Below are 9918 nucleotides of genomic sequence, written 5' to 3' on the forward strand. Positions count from 1 at the left end.
ACAATTTGTTGAGGTAGGAAACAATAGAAAGTAACTAGCCATGGCAATCCGGGGAGGGAAAAAGAACTAAGGAGGCAGTATTTACCCCTTGAAAATAGTACTTGGGAAGAAAAACAAGAAGCATTATACACTGGCTAAATAACATGTGGGTTGCTTGTACTTGTGCACTGCATTTGCAACCCTGTGTTTTGCTTTAGTAACTGGAGCTAGACAAAACAACTGGACTGTAGCTGTACAACACAGCATGTCAGACCTTTACTTTGATCTTACAAAATGGTAAAATTTTTTTAGAGAAAGTTTTAGAGATGATCTGAATGATACTCACAGCTTTTTAAGCTTGGAATTTGCTGGTTGGTGCATTAAGCATTACTCACTTTCTGAACAAAGTGGAAAGTTAACACAAATTGGCAGATGACTAACTGTCCAAGAAAGAGATTACTGAATGAATCACTGACTCTACTTTTAGTCTAATAATAAGACAAATGAAGAGGACCAAGAAGGGGAAAAAGACAAACAAAAAAATTTCCTTGCAAAGTGTTTAAATTTGCATTGCCCATGAATTTCCAGCTATGACAAACTATGCATACATTTCATAATTTACCATGAGTTTTACATTGGGGTTAGCTTACTGACATGCCCCATGATTACTTCACAGCCTCACTTAATTTGGATTTCTATAAGAACTCTGCTCCACACTTTCCCTTGGTACACATTTAATAAGTTACAGGAACAAATTAAGGCATTGGAAATTAAGTTAAATTGCGGAGTTGAGTCACAAGCACTTGACAGGGTACAGAACACACAAAAGTACCCTAGGCACAGCAGATACCTGAAGCTGACCTGAAGCAGAATTTACGTTTCCCAGCTCAAGAAGAGGACCTAACCAAAAGGTTCCGTTTTCATTTTTGCTACCCAGGGTCTGGTAAAAAGTTTCCCTAATGCACAACCAGCATTCAGCTTTGCAGAAAATCATCCCAGGGTGCTGCTCAAGAACACAGGAAAGGGGCAGCAGTGCCGTGCCCCTCCCAGACAACAGCCACCCAGCCCCAGCAGCCTGGTAGGGTGAAGCTATGGGCAGCAAATCCAGGGGATCTGGGTTTGCCTCTCAGCAACCTGCACAACCAATGGTCCTCCCTGACTTTCCCACATTAGCCCTGCTGCTCCTTAGACCTGTGGTCTTACTCATCAAATTGCCTAAGAAAATTAGCCAGGGTTAAGAAAATGGTAAGTTGACGTGTACGAGGTCAAAAAGCTGAATCAGCTCAGCAAAGCACAACAAGCAGATGGCTGAGCAGGACCTCATGCTCCTACCCAGTGGCACAACCAGCTCTCAATTTCACCCTCTCATGTTGAAGGATGATGTTAGACTCCCTCCCTCACCTCAGTAAATTCAAGTCACTCGGGTCATCTGCTGAACCTGTTACTCAACATTGCTCACCATCATCCCCAGAGTGATAAAAAGTTGTGAGAAGACCCAAGGGTTTGAGAATGCAGCCACATGGTTCAAAAATTCTCCATAGTCACCAAGTCTGCTCATCTCTTTGAGTGTAAAATTCTCAAGAGCTCATGACATCTGGGAGATCAGTGACATGACCTGGTTGCATGAGGCCAGAAGCCAGAATCAGGTAGGAATTAGAACAGTTGTTACAGAATCACAGCATAGTTTGGGTTGGAAGGACCTTCTGGATCGTCTAGTTCCAAACCCCCTGTCATGGGTAGGGATGCCTTCCAGTGGACCAGGTTGCTCTAAGTTCCATCCAACTTGGCCTTGAACACTTCCAGGTTTGGGCCATCCACAACTTCTCTGGGCAACCTGTTCCACTGCCTCACCATCCTCACAGTAAAAAATTTCTTTCTAATATCTAATTTAAACTTACCCTCTTTCAGTTATTTGAATATTTGCAGGAGATAGTACTTCTGCATTTTGTTAACACTGAAGACTCATTTGATTGAGTTCTGCTTTCCTCTATTTTTTCAATTGTTTGCTGCACATGCAAGCTGGAAATAAATATCCCTAACCTCTCATGGCCTGGGAAGCACGTTCCTATTGCCAAGCTACAGGTTAAGCTAGGCACAGGCTGCTACTGGTTTTCTGCAGAGCCACCACATTGCCAGAGCAAGACAAGAACAACTGTCAGGAGACGGGGCATGATGCAGTGACACTCAGTGCACTTCGGGGACCAGATATCCCATGGCCAGCTCTAAGCCTTTTAACAAGTTTTGGTTTAATTTGATGCATTATTCAGGTTCTTGACAGACACCACAGCAAATGTAACATGCACAAAACTAACCCTACACATAGACTGAGTAATTTCCTGCCAATTTAGCTCTTGGGGCTGGCCCACTGTGGGATGAGACAGGTGCCAGGACAAGCAAAGGCAAGGAGAGGAGTGCTGAGCAGAATCACAGCCCCAAATTTGGCAGCAACATTGTCAGCTGCCCTTCACACGTCCAGCCCTCAGCGATTTTGGACACAAATCCCATTTCAGAGTCAAGAGCTCAAAACATCAGTGAGATCTAGACCCGTTACTCATTTGCCACGATCCAACCTTCATGGCACATCTGATGGCAGGATTTTCTAAAGACATGTCAAACTCGGAGTGCTGAACCTGTGTCCTCTTGAACTCTGAATGACCACTGACACCTTATTTTACAGTCTTTACGGATTATTCTTCTGTGAACTTCAGTAAGAACTGTCCCTAAATAAATCCCTTAAGTTGGAATTTGGCCTTTTATGCTATATCCATCTGAAAACAATAAAACCTGCCTTATTCTTGCCATGTAACGAACAACTGGATTTCCACATGTTGCAAAGTTTTATTTCCACAGGCTTCTGTACCTCTATTTTTAGTGCACTTCTTTCAGTTAGAGGCTACAAGACAAAGGTTCTCCATCAGAGTCTGGTTACACGAGAAACTGACAAACACATCCAAGGTATTTCAGCACAACCAAAACCAACAACATTAATATATATGAATATTTAGTGGTAAAAGATGCCCACTGACAACGAGAGAGCTGGGATAAATCTAGATTTTCTGAGTGGATTTTGTTACAAACACACTCTGCTTTTAAAATAGAATAAGAAGAAACAAAGAATCATCATGTCCTTATAAGGAATAACTTACTAGTATAAATATTGCAACAACAGAGAAAGTAAACATGGAGGCTTCATAAATGTGGGAATTTTCACTCTGACAGGGAAGGAAATACTAGCTCTGCCTCATGTATAGCCTTTAAACCTTGTAACAACACAGGCAACTTGAAAACAGATAGCAACACTAAATATTAATGCAGCAGATCAGGACACACTGAATGGACTACCATTCAAAGTACACCACCTTGAAAAAAATAATTAGAATTTTATATACTGTAACACCATGAAGGGCATGCTCTGCTTACATGAAAACAAAATAACCTCGCAACCTACAAGTAACACTTTCCAACAAAAAGCAGAATGTGCTAGAGGTTACTTCACTGTATTGAATACAGTGCAGAATCTTAACAAAAAGGTAAACAGCTAAAAGGACTTGAAAACTATTACTTTTTAAGAGAGAGAGAAAAATAAAATAATTTAACAGATCACTTTCTGATTTGCACTTTTTTCAGTATCGCTTTGAGTACTGGAAGATGCATGCTTCCTTCCAGGTAGTGACAGACACATCCTACAGTTGTCATTTATGTTTCAACTCCTCCATTTTCTGTTTATCTTCGTCTTCACATCCTCTGACCCCCAGCTGAAACAGCAATACAGGTCACTCAGCAGTCTTACTGTCCCTCTCCTCACCAGACTGGAAAAGAGGTAGAGAACAGCAGCTCAGCAAGATGAAGTAGTGCGCCAAGTCTTCCCCCAGTCGACATAAATACATTATATTTTCCAGATGCGCATCTCTGACATTGAGACTTAGGATCGGCAATACTCTGAGGTGAAATGCAAATCACTAAGAAGACAGGAGAGCGGAAGACTTTTGCACTGCAAGCAGTGGTATAAGCAGGTTTTCTTTGGAGGGTACAAGACCTTTCACTGCTGCACAGCAAATCATTAAATCTCCCATAAGTAAAAAAAAAAAACAAAAAAACAAAAAAACTCAAAGTAATATTTTCCAACCTTTCACTAAGAGTAGGGGTGAAAACCACACGTTCTAAAGGTCTTCCACAGTTTTATTATTAGAAGTAGAAACCCTGCTGATACTGATGAGTCATTTGTATTGGCAGAAACCAAGAACACCCATTTTCTTCATGTGTTATAAAGCTCTCAGTGTGGTTTTCTATTAATTACTGGTCAAAGTAGTTGACTAAAAACAAAACAAGTGATGTGAACTCACCTTGTTTTTAAACCCTGCTCTATAGCAGCTGATTTTCTTTATCACACTTTCAAAGACCGCTTATTTTTCACCCCATTCCACAAGAAGAAAAATACACAAAAGACAACTACAAATCTAAACTCCCTCACAGTAAATCCAGAACTGCAGATGGCTAATTCACTCCACTTCTGCAAAGGCTTTTGTGATCAGCTAAGAAAGAAAGAAGAAAGGAGGGAAGAAAAAAAACCAAAAACCACAACAAGAAGATCAGTTAAAAATCATCAGTCAGCAGCAGCTATCATTTTAGAATCCTTATGAGTAATCAGAATAGAGTCTGTAAATAAAGAAGCAGTTGTACAAGAGCGTGAGCAGATGAAGGAATCCTTTCATGCTAGCAGCCAGTGATATTGCCACACAGGAGGTAAAAACAAGACTAAGAAATAGCAAAATTTGGAAAATTAAAGACAGCTAAAACCAGGTTTTTAAAAGTTTAATCATAATTCCTTGCTGTATTTAAAGAAGATTTATGCCATTAAAAGGGGTGGAGGGTAGGAGATTCCACAGTACAGCTTGCATTTGGAAGGGGAAAACACAATTCATAGGCTAGACTTGCCATACCCAAATTCAGAATGATGCTCAGGGGGACTTTTGGGTAACACCCCACAAAAAAAAAAAAAAAGCCCCAACAAAACAACAACAAAAAAAAAACCCTATGTAAACCAAAAGAAAAAAAACCAACACCAATAAAAACACCTAAACCCCAGAGGTTTAGCTTGCTGATCATTAGCATCAGAATGCACTTGGAGCGCAGCCTCTGCAGCAGCACAATGAACTTCCACTTTACCCTCCGCACCTAGAGGAATGGCAGCCTGGCAAAATGACAGTGTGTTTTGATGTTGCTGGGGAAGAAAACCACAGCAAAGCAGTGACCGGAGAACCGAAAATAACCTTTGAACAGCGGCTCGGCACTGCCCGCGCCTCCTATTGTGGATAGTTTATAGCCAGGGTAGCTCCAAGCTGCACCAGACACGTGAGTCAGCAAGAGCGGCTCGTAGGAAACTGCTGACATGTTCAATTGCACTCGCACACACCGAACACACCTACCCGCTAAATAAAAAACAGCCTGCATGCAAATCGGCGTGAAGGAACACCTCCACACCTACAGTTCCTGTTTTCCTAGTACAGGTTTAAATTTTAAAGCGATCACTTAAGAAAGAAAATAAAAAAAAAAATTTAAAAAAGCCCTCAGTGAATGTCAGCTATAATAAGTAGCTGTGATTAAGTCTCAAGGGTCATTTTGTTTATTTAAGCTGCTTTTCCTCTTTTCAAAAAACAAAATTGCTGCTCCACAGCCCAGAAGCCCTGCGTGGTGACAGGCAGCAAACAGTTCCTGTTTTTCTTAGTGGGGAGACTCCTTTTGAACCTGTGCACCAAACCCCATCTACCCATCACAGCAGTGCTGATTTGTTTTCAACACTCAGGAGGGGAAGAAAAAAAGCTTCAGGCTTCTGTTTCAACTCTTACCAGGGATAAACTGGAAATTCCCTTGTTTTTTGTTCCTAATGCCTTTTCAAACATCTTGTTCAGCTGAGATAGCAGAGACAGTTGTATGCAAATACTGTCTCAGGAATAAATCTGGGAGGATCTGACCATTTTAGGTTACCTTTCAGACTAAAAAGAAGAAAAAAGCATAGCTCAGGTCCCTGAAAAAAGCATAGCTCAGGTCCCTGTGTCTCTTGCCCCTACAACTACCACCTGCACCACACCTCCTCCTTCTCCATCTCCTTTGAGGTACTGAATCCAAAATGTCCCAGCTTAGAGGGCAGTTTTGCACCAGCAGGTGTAAACAGCAAAGGGGGAGCAGGCATAGAAGTCAGCAAGGGCTGAGGGGTTACACACAGGAGCGGCAGTTCAGCCCCCACTGTATTAGGAGCTTTTACAGACAGTCTTTTTCAAGCTAAACAGGGACCCATCTATTGATCTGCTGAGATGCCAGTGCAGCACAGGTGGTGTTCTTCAGACTATTGCTGCGGCTCCTTTTGCATGAAGATCAATACAATCGAGCAGAGGAGTCTTCTGAGCCCAATTTTTGACAGATCAAAGTTCTGCCACACATGTAAACTTTTAGCATAAGGGCTTTCCCGAACTTATTCCCTCGTTCCTTTTTTTTTTTTTTTTTTTGCCCGCTCTGAACATGTGGTTGCTCTTTGATCATTAGTTCTAGTAACTCAGAAGATGCAAGTCCATCACTGGTCATAAAGGCAGCATTTGTATACATTCCTCTGCTTGCCTGCTTTAAAATTGTAATTCATAGTCTAAGAGTGGCATAGTATGCAGTGCTCTTTTCAATTCACTACAAAGATGTTTCTGCCTATCTAAAAAGCAAGATGAGCACATTGCAACTCAGCTGGCTATATTCATACATCCTACATCTTGATGCCAGCTTCAAATAAATGTGTAATATTCAGACAGCTGCCAAGGTTAGTATCTTTTGGCTGAATTTAAAGGAATGATGACCGTTTTTTGTAACAACCTGAATGAGTACTTTGAGCACTATTCCGGAAATCCTGCAGGAGTTACTGGGAGTAGAACTCTACTGCCCATTCATCTACGACAACAAAATCATTTGGGCACCTGCTCAAATATCAATAAAGAACTGCAGTATCAGAACAACACTCTTTACACATTCTCTTAAAGCATCCGTAGTCGGCAGGAACACTGAAAGCAGCAGGAGTAACTCAGAGAAAGAATGAAGTTTAAATCTGAATTTTCTTCAGCACATCACTGGAATAATGAATGTATTTTCCCTAACAGCTCAACTCAGAAAACCCTTATATACAAGCATCACACCCAAAATGAACTGAGCTGGAAATTCAGACCCAGAGGTGAAAGAAGCATGCGTGCCTTCAAATCTAAGTCAGACCTGCTCAACACTGCAGGTACATTCTTAGTGTAAACTAAGAAGCCATTCACAAAGTATTCCTTTGAGTAAAAAGACATACACATTTTGATTTGAATATATAAACCATGTTCATACCACCTAAATTAAAACCACAAGAGACACTGTTCATGTCACACAATAAATACTATTCAATTTTACCAAGTTTATTACATAAAAACACCATTACTACTGAAAAGATTACTTTGCATATATTAATGCTACACATCTCATTTTTCAGCTTAGTCCCATAAACCTCTCTTTGATATGGTCTGAGAAGTCTCTTTATCTGTGCATATGTGAAGCCCTACCCAAAAAGAATGTCACAGGCACAAAATGACAAAACATCTATTTCTATTCTTTGAAGAAGAAAAAAAAAAAAAAACCCACTGATTTTTTTTTACACTACACCTTCAGAGAAAACCTAAAAGAAAATAATTGGCAATCACACTGCAGCCTCATTAAGAAAAAATGGCACTTCAGACTGAAAAATCAAGCAACAAAAGTTTTAAAATAAGCAAAGGCAAGCAACTTCTGTCACATATTCCACACTACACATCATCTACACAGGGTTTTATTTTCAGCTCTCTTTGTCTTTTACTGTGCACTTGCAGAAAGAGATATGTAAGATTGTTATATATTATGGAGGCTTTATTATTTCAATTAGTATCTGAAGACTACTCCAATGTCAAAGATTTACCAAAATCTCCTCATAAACTCAGGTTTTATGCCTAACTTCCCTTCCTGCCCAATACAAAAGAGCAAACAGCCAATGTTTTCTTGCTGCAAAATTAATGACTGAAAGCCAAGAGGAAAAGAGAGGAAGGCATCCCACCTACATCACCAGAGCAATCTGCCAGCATGCACATTACCCCAAGAGGTGCCCCAGATGTGCCTCTGGGTCAGAAAAAGACCAGGAGTACCTGTCCTAGAACTGTTTCCCAGTGTGAGATACCTGAGCATAAACAACTGCTGTTGATGAACAGATCTGTCAGCATGTGCATTAGTCATCTATTCACTGCGTGCATCTTCCCCATCTACTCTCCACAATGGTAAAAGTTTAAAAAAAAATGTAGCTGCTCAACCTCAAGTTTCACAGTAGAGTTGCCCAGCATTGCCCAGAAATGCACACTCTGCTTCTTTGGAGCATTTCTGCAAAAGGTCCTTAAATATCTTGAGAACCACCCTCTCTCCAAAATCACTAGGGACCTTTCTTGCCCACTCGGCAGCTGTGTACTGGCGTACATCTGTTAGAGTGGCTCGCCCGGCGTTACAGAGGAAACTAACAAGAAAACTAGACCTATGATCCTGATTTTTCAGTTCTCTACTTTTCCAATTAGTCACGGCTTCCTTCCATTCCTTGTAGAGCACCTTCAGAGCAGCCTTTGAAGCTGAAGGGTCAAATGTGAAAAGCAACGCTGAAAACTCAGGTTCAGTACACGGCAGGGAAGCACAACGCCGATCCATTTTGCTGCACAGCTGCCCAGATCCCAGTGACAGGGGGCAGGCGGGAGGACACAAAAGGCAACAAGGCTTTTAAAAGAGCAAACCCACATGTGAGGTGGAATTTTATTTCTATTTGTCAGATGTAAAGCTCCTAGAACAGAGGTTTAAAGCTGTTGTCTATAGGGCTGTTGCAGCAAAAGCCTAACAAACAACCTTATCGTTTTATTCTACCCATCTCATCTCAGCAATTATCTCAAATTTCAGTATTTACATACCTGAAAAAGTCAATTTACCCAAGCATCACTACCCTCCCCAAACTGCCGAGCATTCCACCAGCTACGGCAGAATCTCAGACAATTCCCAGCTCAAAAAAAAAAAAAAAAAAACCCACAAAAACCAAACAAAAACCCAACTTGTTTTCAGCTACTCAGAAGAAAAAAAAATTAAAATATGCACAAGTTTAGCGACAGTTCCAAAGTCTCTGAAAACGGGCTTTCATCACGAAAACACTGACACGGCTTCAACAAGAGCAAACTGGAACGCCGTAATTTCCCAATCTTTCCAACATCTTGAGGAGTATTTCTAATCAGATGTCGTCCCTGCCACACGTTTATTAGTAAAGACTGAAACCCGGGGTTTACTCCGGAGCTCCAATAACAAGGGCACAATGATCTCACGGCAACTGAAGCGATTTAAGCAAGACACCCGCTGCACGACCAAAATAGCCCGCTCCACAAAAGGAGAGGCACGGTTTCACACTTAGCCTCTTTCATGACAGCCAGCGTCTCCGCACGCCGCGCCTTAGCGATCCTAGAAACTGTTACCGGAGTTCGCATCCCTCCCGAACCCGCGGGACCGAGGCGGCGCGGAGCGGAGCGGGCGGGCGCGCACGGACACACGCGCTCCGGGGCGCCCGCCGCGCACTCCCCGTTACGCAACGCGCGTATTTCCCACTTTGAGGAATACGCGCTAAGCGCGCCTGCACAGCCCGCGGAGCTCCGGGGGCGGGGGTGCAGCCCCCCGCCTGACCCCGCGCAACAGCTGCCGTGCTTGGGAGGAGGAGGAGAAGGAGGGGAGAAGCCACGCTGCCCCCCCGCACGGCCAGCCTCCCCCCAAACTTCGGCCCCCTCCCGCCCGTTCCCCTTCCCCGGCGGGGCTGCCGAGCCGCGGAACAGGCGCACTCACCTCGCCTCCGCGCAACTTTCGGGGGTCGCCCCTCTCGCTGCAGCCTGG

At 42.6% G+C, this 9918-nt stretch overlaps 1 protein-coding gene across 3 annotated transcripts in view; it reads right to left on the bottom strand.

The window, feature by feature from the left end:
• Nucleotides 1–9918, bottom strand: part of BACH2 (BTB domain and CNC homolog 2) — a 186611-nt gene extending 176693 nt beyond the window's left edge. For all 3 annotated transcript variants that reach the window (XM_041480364.1, XM_041480363.1, XM_041480362.1), the window contains exon 1: nt 9871–9918. The gene's annotated coding sequence lies outside the window, so the exon portion shown is untranslated. The remainder of the gene's footprint in view (nt 1–9870) is intronic.

The sequence above is a fragment of the Pyrgilauda ruficollis genome, unplaced genomic scaffold, assembly GCF_017590135.1.
Source record: "Pyrgilauda ruficollis isolate IOZ18807 unplaced genomic scaffold, ASM1759013v1 scaffold51, whole genome shotgun sequence".
Taxonomy (NCBI): domain Eukaryota; kingdom Metazoa; phylum Chordata; class Aves; order Passeriformes; family Passeridae; genus Pyrgilauda; species Pyrgilauda ruficollis.